The following is a 15773-nucleotide window of genomic DNA, read 5'->3' on the forward strand; positions in this document are numbered from 1 at the left end:
CGAGCAGCTTCCCCTTCCCCCGCGCTGTTTGCTCAAGGACCGCAGAGGTCGCCGCTTTGGGGCGTCGAGCCCACAAAGGGAACCGTATCCAGACACCGTTGGGAAATCCGGAGATGACTCTTCGCCGAGTTATCGCCCCTCGTTACCTTCTGGTGTGGGAAAACTCCAGAGCGCTCTGGGGGCTTCTCGTGTGCCGTAAATGGTTTAAATGGTGCTTACCTAGGCTGGAGATTTTTTGAGTACCTACTTCGGGCAAGTGGTTGCATTTACAGGTGTGTTCAGTCACTGCCACGGGGGAGCGGCTTTAGGATGTGCATTGAAGCCGACCGAGCTCCTTGAACCATCAGTCTGTCTCAAATAACAAATCTGATGCTAGTTTAAGCCAGAGTTCTGTGGGCAGTTTTAACCCAGCATTGCCAGGGAAAGCAACTGTTTCACCCTCCTCCTCATTGTCCCCTTTCCTATGTCAGGAGAACTGGCCTAGGTTAGAAATTAGTTGTTTGGGGAGAGGAAGCAGCAATAAAGTAAGAAATAATTTGGTCTGGATGAAGACAAAACAACTGCTTTGGCAACAATCTGGCTTTTGATGGTTTAGAGAGTCCTTGAAAGTACAGCATGACTTAACAAGCATAGACTCTATTGGGGCTTTCAGGTATTTCTTCCTCTCAGACCTTCCTCCCATGGCAGCTCCATTCCCATACTGCAACCACCTCCAAATCTGTGTCACAAACCCTTTAGAGTCAGAGCCTTGCACACCTCTGTCATCAGGCAAGGGACGTATGGCACTGTCTGCTGCAAACAGGGGCAGAGGGCAGAAAGGTGTCAAGAGGGCTACTTGATCCCCCTCTCCACAGGAGCCACCCTAATAGCCACGTATCTGGTGTAAGCCAGGCTTATAACACTATCACAGCATCACAGAATGTTCAGGGCTGGAATGGACCTTAAAGATCATCTAGTCCCAGCCTGCCCTACCATGGGCAGGGACACCTACCACAAGACCAGGTTGCTCAGAGCCTCATACAACCTGGCTCTGAGCACTTGACAGGGTTGTGGCATCCACAATCTCCATGGGCAACCTGTTCCAGTGCCTCACCACCCTCACAGTGAAAAATTTCTTCCTAATATGTAACCTAAATTTCCCCTCTTTCAATTTGTACCCATTGCTCCCTGTCCTATCACTGCAGTTCCCAATGAATGATGATTGTTTGTTTAGGCAAGGTGCTACCTCAGCAAGCTCTGCTACTGTTGTACACATAACCAAGTCCTTGATGTCTGTGTGAGTCCTAAGGTGTGATTTCCTGGCATCAGACTTCCTCTGGCACTGTCAGAGGTAAGAGAGGATTAGCACAGGTGTCCGTAGTCCATCCACCCATGGCTACTCTCAGCATTGTGCCTTGGGGAACTGGTGCTGCCAGCCTTGTTTGTGTTCCTTGGGCACTTGGTGGCCTTGTCATGACTCAGGGAGATGGATGTCTTGAACAGGGGACTTCATGTCTAGGATAATTTCTGAAATGAGGTTTCAGGGGGAGGATGGGTTTGTTTGGTTTGGTTAATAACTAAATGTTGCAGATTAATTTTTTCAAGTGAGTATTTGTTATAAATGAAATAGCTTTTTTGTTTGTTTATTTGGTTTTGGGGTTTTTTTGTGTTTCAGCTTTTAATAGTTACATTTGAAGACTGTATGTCTCCTCTACTGATGAATTTACATTACTCTGGAATACACAGTATCCCACTGGCTTAATCCCATGCTTCTTAGGTTTGAACAGGGATCAAGACACAGTAGATGAGGCACGAATCTTGGTGCAGCAATAGGCAGCACTTAAATCACACCAAAACTTTGATTTAGAAAATTACATAATGGGAATGGTGAGTTTGTCATGTCTATAGCTGTTTCCTTCTCAGCCATAGCTCATGTTGTGTGATCACACTGTCAGGGCAAGGGGATAACGTAGGTCGGGAAGTTAGCGTTGCCTACCAGGAAGGAATTAAAAGTAGGAGGATATGATTAATGCCAATCCACACAGTGCTATAGGAACCAGATGTAGATGTGTTTCATTAGAAGTATATCACATCTATGTATATATGTTATGTTATGTCTACATGGTTACCATTATCAAACAATCCTGGCTCCTAATTGTGATTTACAGTCACAAGCAGTGAGGACAAGGGAGCTCTTGGCTGTCACTGTCCACAGGCATAGATTGTCACCAGCCATAAAGAATAATAATAGTGAACTAACCTGAGTTAGTCTTCTAATGAGGCAATGGGTTTGTTTGAGAGAGGTCAGACAAAATATGTTTTGGGGGAGATTAACACAGACCATGGTTGAATAAATTGGTTACTGCAGAGTAAATTAGTGGATGAATTAATGGCATGTAAGCCACTCTTCAGGAACTATTGAGTACTCACTTTTACCCTGAGGGAATGGCTCCATGTGCATTTTTCCTCTCTCTTCTTTCATTTAAATATGTGAATACTCACCCCCAGCATACGCACATGCTTGGGCCGGCAGAGTTTGCAGTGCTTCTCTCACCCCTCCAGTGACCTGTGCTGGAGGCAGCTGCAGAGCACGATGGCCATTTCCTACGTGCCTGTGTGAGCTGGCCATGGAGGGAATGGGGCTGCTCTCCAGTGGGAACGAGCAGGCAGTGCTAGCAGACAGCAGAACTGCCCTAAGCAGCCTCTTCAGGAGCTGCCAGGAACACAGGGACAGATGAGGTCCCCCAGCAGTGGCTGCTGAGGTAGCTGAGCCCACTGGGCTGAAGGCTCTTATCTTGCATTGTCTCTAAGGTAAGGATTTACACACACCCTTTTACGGCAGAGCAGCTATTGTGTAGGGCTTATCAAAAAGAAAAGCAAGAAGCAGACTCTTTGCCATGCATAGTTGTCCTCAAGTAAGAAAATTAGAGAAAATAAGGATCTTTGTCATGTAACAGTGAAAAGCTAAAACTGGAAGGTAGATGTATTCATGCTAGACAGAAGGCACATTTTACAGCAATCTTTCCTTAAACAGTTATCTGAATGATGAAGGGGAGTGGTGGATTCCTGTGTTTTAAAATCCTCTGGATGCTTTTTTGGAAGCTACATTTTGGTTCGGTGAAAATTATTGGGCCCAGTACAAGAATTACTGAATGGATTTCCATAACAGGCAGCTCAGACAAAGTGATCTAGCAGTTCCTTCCACCTCTAAACTCCATGGAGCTATTGACAACCAGACTGACACGTCAGATGTGTTCCACACCTCTTTTCACATGTAGGAAATTCTGCTGGAAGTGGAAGAGTTACAGAAACCCACTTCCCATATGGGTGTAAGTGAAAGCAGAATCATGCCCTAAATTATGATTTTATGGTAACTGAGAATACACTTGCAGATTTTAATATAAATATCATGGGCACTTTAAGGCTTATGAAGACTGGGTGTAGACAGACCTAACATTCTGTGGTTGTTTTCACCATATATAGAGCCATTTTAGAGGCTTTCAGTGTTCTGGGAATTTAAATCCAGGGTTATTTATATGCAAAGATTTACAGGGTCCAGTGAAAACCATTAGTCTTTAAAATTAAATAACTCTTGCAAAATTGAAACTTTCCAACAATTTCTTTTTAATATAACAGGGAAAACCATGACTTGAAGCAAGTTAGAAGTTAATAGCAGGCAGGTTCAGACTAGAAACAAGTCATGCACATTTGGATGTGTCCAGAACTCTTGGCTAGAATGGACTGTGACTGTTAGCAAAAATGCCTGTCAGGATGGTTTGAAGTAATGGGTTTTAATGTGCAACCAGCATGGAGCAGAAGGAAAAGCAGGTCAGTTAGAGGTTTCTTTTGTGAAGTCTTAATTTAAGAGAAATGACTTAATCACATGCCTATAGTCTAATGTGACAGTAGTGAGAGTCCAATTTAGAATGTCTCAATGTTAAAGTAGAAACATTATATTCCTTGGGATGCACAGATAACACCACATGAAACAAAGGGCACATGCAGATAAAGGCAGATCTATACACAATGACTCTGCTAGTGAATTAGACTGACCAGAGCCAGGCAGCTCTAGCTTGGCACATGTTCATCCACGCAATTTCACTACTGCCAAGCTCCTGGCAGGGCTGACCTTGACCAGTCTGGAGAGTCTGACTATCCCTGAAGGAGATCACGTCCCCCCTGGAAGAATGCCTGGACTCTCATCTCCAGTGGGCTGCTCACAGGATGGGGAAATACTCCTCTACATTCCTAGACACCTTCAGATGGAGAAACTGGAATGAGTTTAACACATGCCAGCATAGTGGTTTTTAGAAGCCTTCACGACTGGTTAGAGGTAGTTGCCTTTATGAATCTCCCTTCTTCCTGGGCAGAGCACTGCAGTGGTGCAGCCAGTCACAGCCTGCTGGCAGCTTTGCCCTGGTCTCTGACAGCCTGGTGATTGCAGTTGTCCTCCCAGCAGTGATGCCAACAGAGGCAGTGCAATTCCCAGCCACCACATGGGACAAAGACACAGGGACCTCTAAGGGGCTTATTTTTTATAATGACAGCAACAATAACAACAACAAGAAGATTAAAATTTAAAAATAACTGACATTAAATACAAATTTTCATTGACTTTAAATTTCCTTGGGAATTAAATTTTCATTAGCTGAAATAAAAAAAGAGCAAGTGAGGCATTCCTAGAGTATGAGATTTAGGCAGGGGGATAGGACACCCATTTTATTCATTTTTAGGATGCTCTTTTATCTGTTGCTGGTGCCAACCAAACAGTTCAATCAAAGTTGCCACTTAACCTAAATAATTACATGGTCTCTTGGTTACTTCCCACAAACACATATTGCAGATCAGTGTTAGAAAGTTGAATATGACTAAATTAGAAGGCCCTCCCTACCATCACCAGCTCCATGACAGATGGGTCACATCCTGCAGGCATCTGAGTACAACTGCCCCACGAGACCTCAAGGATTGCAGCTACACTCACACAAGTTAGAGGCCCATTTTTTGTCCATGTTGTATGAGAATTCACCAGAAATCAGAGGACACATGTATCTCTTATTCCTTTTTCTGGAAATCCCACATCAGAGCATCAACTCTCGGTTAATGACACATTTTTCATCAAAAGTAGCTAAAAATCAAAAGTGAAGCTAACACTTGTGTGGTGCTGTGCACCTCCAAGCTGGCTGCTGAGCAGCATTGCTGTGTGGAAATTTGGCTGTGACATACACAGTTTACCAAGGATCTCAAGATGGGACCCAGCATTTTTTTATGACAACAGTAGCAATCAATTCCTGGCCCAGGAATCTGGATTTTTTTCCAGTCCAAATCCTTTCTTGCCTGGTAATACACTTAGGCTTTAGGAAGGGTTCAGGTTCCATTTTGTGGAGTTCTCTGTCCTTCATGGATTTTGTTGGCACGTGGTCTGGGTTGAATATTGGCTTGCAGCATACAACAGCTGAGCTGTTTGGGTTATTAGATGGTCAGACAGTCAGTAGCTGAAGATTTTTGCTCCATGTTACCCAAAGCATCCAGAATGTGTGAAAATGTCTGGCAGTGCTGCTTTGTGGAGCAGGAAATGAACCAGAAAAGAGCAGGGCTGCTTACAAATAACAAGTATCAGAGAGTACTAATGATCTCCAGCAGCTTGCACACAAAGCAGGTGAGATCTCGTCACAGGCAAACACTTTTCTTGCTTTCCGCTACGATTTGATTTGCACAGGCATCTGTGCCACAGCCCTTTGACAAACCTACTTTTGAATGTATATGCTGATAACAAAGCAAACATGTGAGCAGTGACAGTCTGCAGACCCTGCTGATTCCTGGCTCTTCTGATCTTTCACTGAAAATGTTTTCTCTTCTGATTATGAGGGCACATTTCAAAGACACAGCTTTATGCCTGTTGTCAGACTGAAGCCTTGATGATGAGGTCTTTCCCTGACCAAAGCCACAGGACTAGGTGACACATCAGAGCTACCAGTGAATTGACAGAGATCTAGCTGGGAGTATTAATGCACCCTGATGTAGAGTTCAGATTTTCCTGCTGCTGCTTGCTGTGCTCTGAAGTGACATCAGCTCTTTGGCCTTTGTGGGGTGAAGTCTTTCTGCTGCTGGGAAGTGGAAATTGTCCGGGTAGATACCAGGGTGGAAGCAATGTCATGAGAAGACATGTGAACTTCCATGTGCATCTGTCAGTGAGAGCTGTGACCCTTGCTACCCACTGTCCCCACTGCAGCCTGCAGGCAGCCACTGTGCCTCTGACTCCCCAGGCGGGGAACAGCACCCTGGCAGGAGGGGAGTGGTGTAAAGACTGAATGGTTTTTCCAAGATCTTTCTAGAAAGTCTGCACCTTCCTGAAGTAATTAAGAGCTGTTGTGTTATGATGTGGACTGACTCTTAAAGGAGTTGAGAGGCTAAAGAGACATCCTCCCATTGCATCTTCCTGTGTTCCAGTGAATGGATTTTCCTCCCTGTGGCTGGAGGACACACAGTGATCTGGCTATTAAAGTGACTCTGGTGCTCCTGTCATGTGCTTCTTTCTAGATATTAAACATAGCTTACACTACTGATTTTGTTACACAATGGATTGTGCAGGCAAACACACAATTTAGCATAATAAATAAATAGAATAATTTAGGTTGGAAAAGATCTCTAAGCCCAACTGTTAACCCTGCACTGCCAAGTCCACCATTAAATCATTGTTTAAACAGTGATTTTGCAAACCCTCATATTCTGTGACCAGTGGTAAAAGATGCCATTGTCTATCAGCTATCTGTCTGAAACTCTGGGTCCTTCTGGAGTTGATACTTAAAAAGTCTCTTGTGTGAAAGTATGTTCTGGAGGGACCCATGTCCTACCATAGCATTTAATGTCACCTGCAGAGGTTTTAGCTTTCTGAGGTCAAGAAAGATTTTTGTTGTTGTTGTTGTTGTTTTGTTTGTTTTGTTTTTCTTCTTTTAATATGCTCATCTGACAGCAGGTCAGACTGTCCCAAGCCAGGGAGGATGAGCTTCAGGTTGTTGTTGTTTTGTTGTTTAGTTTTGTTTGTTTTGTTTTTCTTCTTTTAATATGCTCATCTGACAGCAGGTCAGACTGTCCCGAGCCAGGGAGGATGAGCTTCAGGTTGTTGTTGTTTTGTTGTTTAGTTTTGTTTGTTTTGTTTTTCTTCTTTTAATATGCTCATCTGACAGCAGGTCAGACTGTCCCGAGCCAGGGAGGATGAGCTTCAGGCTCTAGTCTGGTCATGAGAACACAAACCTTAACATGACCCTTCAGAACCAGTGAATAGACTCTAATTAATTTCATTTACTAGAATAAACACAGACATGATAACATATTAAGCATATGATTGCTGGGAATTATGTTACAGCAGCTGAAGATCTTGCAACTTATCGCTTGACCCTATCAAACACACTCAGTCAGGCCATGCTAATCTATTTTTGTGCAGATGCCTTAGCAATTTTGGTGTGGGGTTTTTTTGAGTTTTTTTTTGCAATGGGTTTGAACTTATCATAGTCTGTGACTCAGATGAGTATGCACCATAAATTCCAGCATACACAATCCTACATGCTTGAAGCATGAAAACAGATTACAGCAGACACAAACCCCTTTAACGTAGATGCAGTAAGGGTCTCAGTCCTTCTGCTCGTCCTGCAAGAGTCACCAAGCCTTAACAGGCTCATTTCTCTCATTCTCTGCTCTCTAATCCACAGTACTGCTGGATTTGTCCTGCATATTGCGAGGAATATTAAGTATATCCATGACTTCAAGACTAAAATCAAGGGTATAGATGTAGGAAGAAGGACAGATAAAATATCTTCACAAAAATCTCTGGATTTTGTAGATTGCTCAGTTCTTCAGGTTGCTATGTCCTGCTGATTGCCTTTCATTAAAACACCCTGGCAGCAAAGTGCCACTAAAAAGGTCTTTGCCACTTCCTATCAAGCTATCATCGAATGGGCAGTTACATTGGAAAATGAGAGCACAGCATGATCCCTTGATGGGCTCACCTAGGGATATTCTCAAAGGATTTTCCTTCCCACATTTTCTGAAGATTAGTATTAACTGATATCAATGATTATTAACGATGAACTCAATGAACGCATTTTTTGAAAGAAAAGCACAAGATGTTTAGCTACAGCAATGACACAGGGCACAGATTTCACACCATTGGTCTGCAGATGGCTGGGTGAGCCTGTACTGCTGGGGAGCAACGTCTTGATTTGATTTCTGCAACAGCAGCAGCATAAATCTCCAACTGCTGTCTAAGACCCTAAGTCCATTCACTCTAGCAGACCCATTTCATTGCCTGGCTTTTGGCCAAATCTGTCATGGGGAAGAATCATGTTGTAATGCAATAGCATCCTGACTCTGCAGGATACTGTTTGATCTTGCCTGTATAGATGGGGCTGTGTCCTTGCTATGACAGCATTATGGCAATGTGCTGCAACCCTTTGAAGATCAGGGGTTTTCTTCATTGTTGTAAGTTGTACTCCTTGCTGGAAGGAGACCCACCCTGAGTGGAGACAGAGAAATCTTGGGAAAAGCAGAACTAAATTAGGGAACACCTTCTCATAAATCTCTGTCCTCTGAAGAACAAGAGAAAATTTTGCCAATGCGCTTTGCATTCTGGCCCAATGGTGATGACAGCTAACAGACGCTTCTTTCTCCACTTCCCTTCCAGACACATCTGCTGGGTCCTTTGAACCTACAGCCTGCCTCCTCCTAGTGCTCTGGATCAGCAGCTGGTGGCTTTTCCCTAGATTCACCCTCTGGTGTGATGGATGTACCAAGGCTTTCTCTCTCCTGGTACCCAGGACACAGGAATTTGTATATATCCTTTAGTTACAATTCCTCATAACCAAGGAAAAGATGGGGATATTAATAGTTTCTTTTATTCAAGAAATGTGGGTGAAAGTATTGAGGTGATTTGTGAAGGCAGGTGAACTCCAGTCATTGAAGAGACCTGTAACACTTTACGGCTTCCTCAAGGCTACAAAGCCAAGGGACTCGAGCTCAAGTCCAGGTCTCAGCTAGGGATACTTCCATAGCATCTGTACACCAACACTCACAGTCTGTAAAAACAGGGTACCCACCACTTCACCCCTTCCTGAGGTTTGATTGTTATTTTTAGAATGGAACAATGGAAAACCAAAGCCTCAACTCCTTCCCAAAGCTGCCTTTATCTTGCATCCTGCCTTTGAGTTTGCTGAGCTGCTCTAGCCTTTCTCTTCCAGAGGAAGTACAGGGCCATGTGTTTCAATGAACTGTCACTGTTTGCCTTGTAAGAGGTGAATTTATGCCCCTTTACTCCATTTCAGACCAACAGTGCTTGCTAAGGCAAGCTTGAAGATTCAGGAGGCAGAATCACACGTTCCCTATCGGAGCTACCAAAGACATCAGAAACCCTCACCTGCATGTTCACAGGGAGTTTTCAGGTGCACATGACAACTGAGGAGGCTCAGAGTGATGGTAACTCATGTGTGGGTGTCTGTGGCCTCAGAGGGAGCTTTCAGCCCTTTGCCCCTCTCAGCTTTTTGTCCATTGCCAACCCAACAAGGAGTTGCAAATGGTTTTCCATGCGCTGGTGCCTTGTCAGCCCTCTACAGCTCCAGTGCCAGATCTGCCCTCAAAAGCAGAGTGGTCTTTCTGTTGAGATCTGTTGGAATACCTGAGTTTGGAATATGGGGTGTGTTAGCAGCCTGGTAGCGCCTGGTAGTGTGATAACATCCCTCTTAGGCAAAAGACTTGTCTCCATGGTCTCCATTTATAGCTGAACAGGTGGGAAACCTGAATGCCAGACTTTCTTTTCACAAATATTTCAGTCTCATTCAAAAGATGGTGTTCTGTGCAAAGCAATGAAAGACGAAGATGCTACATTAGATTTACCTGTGAAGAAGACCCTGAAAAGATCACAAAAATTGAGAAAGATAATTCTGTAAAAACAATTTTGTATCAAAGCAAATGATGCTCTGACCATCAAGATTTTCTTCCTGTCAAATTTTGCTTCTGTGATGTCTACTAAGCCTTGTGGCTCTGCTGATCTCAGTTAGGAAACTCAGTCATCTTTTGGACACCATTTCAGCCAGTGCTTGAAATACCTCAATATTTTGGAAATTTCTCTATCACTCTTATTAATTTCATAGAAACTGTCATGGGAGTTAAAAAACACTGGCAAATCAGAAAAAAAATTAAAATAGAGGAGGTAAAAACAACTTGCCAGAAGTTAAACAGACAAGCTAAAAAAACACTTTTGAAAAAATACTTTTAAAAAATTAATTAGAAGTGCCCATTGCAGTTAATCCCCCTTTCATATCCCAATATCTTAGCTGTTTTTTGCCTGTGTAATGGAATATCTACATTTTTAAATGCCAGTGAAGTTTAACAACTCTTAGTCACAGGGAGTTGCAGGCGATTAATAATGATTCTGGCATAGTGAAAGCTTCCTCTTACAAGTATTTTCACTTTTTTCCATCATTAATCTTGGATGATCTGTCCACATCTCTTTCTTTATCATCTCTCTTCCAGGAGCCGGTCTTCCCCAAAGCAGCTCAGCAGTTGTGTGGGCTGCTTGATCTGGCTGCAGTGGGGAGGGCAGGGCTGCACAGTGTTCTGAATCCTTATCGTGTGTCTGCTGCAGGGAACCCCCATCTCATCTGGTGTCATTTGTTTCGTCATCTTCTGGGTGGCTGATCATACCCCTCCCCAGCTGGGCATTGTTTCGGTAAATTAAGTCAGGAACCAAATTCCCCAAGGTGTGGAGGTACGTGGAGCTCGTTCATGGTGACATGTTAAACTTGCTCATCTCTAGCTCTTTCTCAGAAGCAGAGAGGAGCAGCTCATTGAAGCAAAATCTAAAAGGGCTTTGTAAAGTATTTTTTTTCTTACTTTCTGTCTTTCTCTGTTCCTACAGAAACCAGGAGCCCCACTGATATTTATTTCCCCATTTCCCTCTCACCTTCTTGATGAGGGATAATCACCCAAGCAGTGCCTTGTGTGGTGCGGGGTTAGGCTTGTCTCCCTGTACATGCCACAAAAGGGGCTCACAGGCATCTCTACAGGGTATAAATAGCCCTGAGGCCATACTTTAATTCCAGCACTCTTTCTGCTTGTGTTTCTTGACTATATGAGCACCTGCCTCTGACTCGGCCCATGTAGGTCTCCAGGTAAGTCCTGGAGGTTTGGGGGAACCCTTCCCCACAGGGTGTATGGGCTTCAGCACTTTATGCCTGGCCAAAACCTTCTATGTCCATAGGCTGAGTCTTCATATGACCTCTGCTTAGCAGGCCAAGCTGCTGGAGCTCCTTTCTAGGAAAGCCCATTGCTGTTCAGCACAGGAGTAGATGGAATGTGAAAACCTGAGCTTAGACCAAGGTCCTGAGAGTGATTTTCACACTCTGGGCTGAATCTATTTGGTAATTCAGACATCAGGCATGGGATGATCCTTTCCTCCTGGTCCCGGGTGTCCTTGGGTGCCCTTGGGTTGGGTGGACCCAGCCAAGTGCACTCTTCACTGCAGGCTCTGCTCCCTTTCACCTCCACCCAAGACAGGCTGGAGGAGAGCAAGAGAAGCCTTTCCCTGTGGTGGGGTGTCCCATCGACACGGGGCACGGCCAGGGATAGTTAGTCAGAAACCGCTGGAAATGGAGCAACCTGGGAGGAATCTGCTCCCTCTCACAGCTGCTATTGCCTAACGTGGGCTTTGCACAACTCAGTAATTGCTTCCAAGTGACTCACAGCCGAGCTGGTGAGGAAAGCTCACGTCAGGAAGGGCGTGCGGCTCCTGCGTCGGGGACACGACAGCAGAGGTGGCAAAGGAGCCGGGCAGAGAACAGCGAGAGGGGATTCTGCACCGAGTGTCTGTCACAGGGAGAGCCCTGAGTGAGAAACACAGCCAGACCCTCCCTGTTCTGTGAGGGAAACGCAGCAGATCCCTTTCTCCACACTGTGTGTGGAGGGCTCGCTCCTCTGGCCAGAGAGGGCACTCTGAGTGCAGATATTTCAAGAGATCTGCAGATGCAAGTGATAGCATGGCTGATTGTAAACTATTACTAATATTAACTAAGAGCGTTGCTTACCTTTGATCTAAGCTGTGAATATTACATGAGCTCAAATCAACTGTATTTGAGAATATTTGAAATCTGTTAAAAACAGACTCACACTTGTTTCTTTGTCTGGTGCCACTGGCCAATAACATTATCAGTGCTTAATATTGTATCCATTAAAAAGGGGGTAAGTGACAACATAAAGGCAAGAACAACATGAATTCAGTCTTTATTTACACAGGCAAACATTAGGATTTACTCATTCTTGGTCTGCATTTGTTGTAGCCCTGCTTTAAGCTGACAGCCAGAGTGAAACCAGGTTTCAGATGCACCGTGGTTGCCTTACAGCTATAATGTAACAGTTTTGAGTGAGATGAGTTTTGAGATACAGGATTTTTTTGCACTAGAGTTGTAATTTCTGACACTACTCTTTCCAGAGATTTATAATATCAGCGGGATGGTGTTTCTTTCTTCTCTTTTACTTTTTTTTCTTTCTTTTTTTTTAAACTGATTTATATATGAATGAGGCAGTGCCCTTTTATTTTCTGTTCTTTTTGCTACAGCTCACTGGCTGCTTCCCTTTTTTCCCAGCCTTGTAGTATTTCCACCCTCCTCTCCCTTCCCCCAGTCTGCCACAGTGTCAGTGAGAAACAAAACTGCTGAAACCTGAGCTTTCTGGCTAGAGAAGATGAAGAATGAGAGGAGGTGGTAATTAAACCCTCCCCCATATTATTCATGCAAAGGAATTGTCTTTGAACACCACTTCATCCTGGGAGCCTCTCTGAGTTCAAAGAGAAAGTTGAGTTGTTGTCATTCTGGGGCCATAATCTAATCACGGTGTCCCCCTTTGATTTAAAAATCTTCTTAGGAGGTAGCAAATATCTCTCCCTGTCTACCCTTTTATATTTTATTTTTAATTTTTAGTTTTAAGAAGGTGGTTCTTGTTGTTTTGGTATTTTTCTTGTAGTGCAGAGTTTTATCACCGAAGTTAGGCTTGTCTCTGTCACTGGCAATGGTTTAAGAAATCTAAACCTTTAGCAGTATCAAGAACAGAAACATTTTCCTCTCTGCAATTGCAGACAATTCTGTGTATGCAGGATAAGACAAAAAGGCTCCCCAAGAGCCTCCATCTTCCAAGGTATTTCCAGATTCATGCTTTCAGAAGCAGCTCTGGTATGAGTGGTGTTTCTTGGGACAGGCATCTACCATCTACTGGGATAGATCTACCATTTTTAATCTCTTGGCAGATAAAGAGCACTGACTCTGTTTCTTCATCCTTTTCTTGCCCTCTTTGCTCTGAAGAAGCCCAGCAAAACATCTCTAAACATCAGTCCATTTCCACACAGACCATAAATGCTGCCACTGACACACAACTGTGTGCCCACACATAGAAAATAGGAAAATATCATCTTAGCAGTCTTTTTCTTTTCAAGGTTATTCATGATATGATTCTCTGATACACACATTTAACATGTTTTGTGTTTTTCCTGGTGAGGGCTGTTCTGCATCAGCGACTTGAAGGAGATAAAGATCATCCATTATGGTTTCTGAGATTTTCAAGGGAAAGGTCCAGTATTACTCAAGGGGTTGGTGAGACAGGGCCTATTCCTACTTCCACCAGTAATGTTGCTCCAGGTAATGTCCACCCTTGATGTCAGAATTTATTAGGTCTGTTCAGGGCACACATACTTGTTCGAGGTGCTCCTGCAGATTCTTGCAAAGTTCAGTCTGCAGATAAATAAAGGCAAAATTAAGCTATGGTCACTGCAGGCTGGGGTGTTTTTGAGGACATGCAAGTATTTGCATGGTGAATTTTGGCTCCTTGGCAGTATAGTGATGCTGAGGAATTGCCTGTCCAATTGTAAGCATGAACACCTGCCCTGTGTGTCTCATCTGAGACAAGATGTCAGGACATCTGAACACTGCCCTTTAATTCTACTATAAAAATGTAAAAAAAAAAAAAAGGATACTTTTGTTGTGGATAATAAAAAAATTTCAGAAAAAAATCAATAATAAGAAAAGTAATGACATAAAGTAGATTTCCCTGTGAGTTTAGGGCTTTCAACACATGGTGTCATTTCAAAAACACCAAATGCTAGTAGCTGCCCTTAAGCCCATATGGCTCTGCTCAGCAGACACACTTGAAAAATCCTTACCCTTTCTTTAGATATCTAAATATACACCTGTCACACTTATTTTTAACATCTTGTCTTAGATTTTTGGTTCCCACAATTTTTAGATACATATTTACAGAAGAATGATAACTTCTTTCAATCTATATCTGGTCAAATCTCTTTTGTGCTGCTTATATAATTATCATTTTAGAAGTGGCTAAGTATTTTTTGCATATACTTCTCATGTTTGAGTTCATCTCTGCTAACTTTGTGTATCTAAGTATTGGATATTGAGCTCAAGATGGTCACTTAGATTCTCTTATTTTCAACAGAGAAACATAGGCACTGACAATGGCTGTTCATCCCTTCCTAAGGTTGCTTGGATAACTATTTCGTGAGGAATCTGTAGTGATAATTTTAAGGTGCCTAATTCTTAGGCAGCTAAATGAGAAGCTTATCCTTCATACCATTGGCTTTCACAGCAACCAAATCTGTTTCATTAAGAACTGATGTTTAGCTAAAATGCTGCATAATTGTTGCATAAACTGTCTGATATTCCCAAATGCCAGTGGGGCACGGCTGATAAATCTCTGCCTTGTTTCCTGCTTCCCATGGGAAAGTGGCCAGGCTGAACACTGGCTGGTTTTGAATCAGAGCAGCAAGGAGGGAAGAGAAGATCACCTGAGAGATGCCTCCCTCTGTGTAAATGTGTATTCAAATACATAAGGTAATATGAAGGTGAGCAGATTTTGCAGCAGTCTAGTTAGGGATAGTATTTGTATTTTTTAGATAAGCCCCTTCATATAGCTGAATAGCTCTTTTTTTCTGGCAAATGGATAAAGCTTGTCTTTTTGTGTGAAATACACCATAACTTGCACAATGGGGTGAAAATCTCATAAACAGACAGTTGAGAGAAAGTAGCTGTCTTTTGCTAAACAGATGTGGGTTCAATTTCAGATGTCAACAATAAAAAAATAAATGCTTGACTACGGGAAAATAAATAACTGAACAATAACATGGAAATTAATAATTTTCTGTAAATTAAGCCAGGCTGTTAGAATCACAGATTCTGCATTTAGTAACAGATATTGCAATTCTGTGGAAGTTGGTTCCTTTTCTTAGGTGATGTTTATCTGCACAAAATACACATGGAAGGATACCAAAGTGTAGTTCTTGAATATCTCTGTAATTTTATGTTGATCCGTTTGCAGAAAAATTCAGGATGCCCTGACCTAATCTGAATGAACTCAGGCTACATAAAATCACATCAATATCCACAGTAGAAAAAGCAGTATTCTGTTTAGAATAAAACCAAACCACAACCAAACCACCCCACTATAACCCCTACCCCAGATTTCTGGTTTCCATTCATAAAAGCCAATTGAATGAATAGACCAGGATATTGAGGTGGCTTCCTGAGCCACACTTCCAGCATAACATGACAAAGGCTGAATTTGTGTTTGGAATTGACAGATTCAGTGACTCCTAGTCAAAGTTATGGGTCTGGTTCCTTAAAATGACCAACACAACTATGATCAGCAATTGCATCAACATTAGACAATTTTGTAATGTGTAATGTGGTTTACATCTGTGGCTAGAAGACAGGAAAAACTAATTTAATAGTCATTGCTTTTTTTTAAGA

The sequence above is a fragment of the Geospiza fortis genome, unplaced genomic scaffold (genome assembly GCF_000277835.1).
Source record: "Geospiza fortis unplaced genomic scaffold, GeoFor_1.0 scaffold111, whole genome shotgun sequence".
Taxonomy (NCBI): domain Eukaryota; kingdom Metazoa; phylum Chordata; class Aves; order Passeriformes; family Thraupidae; genus Geospiza; species Geospiza fortis.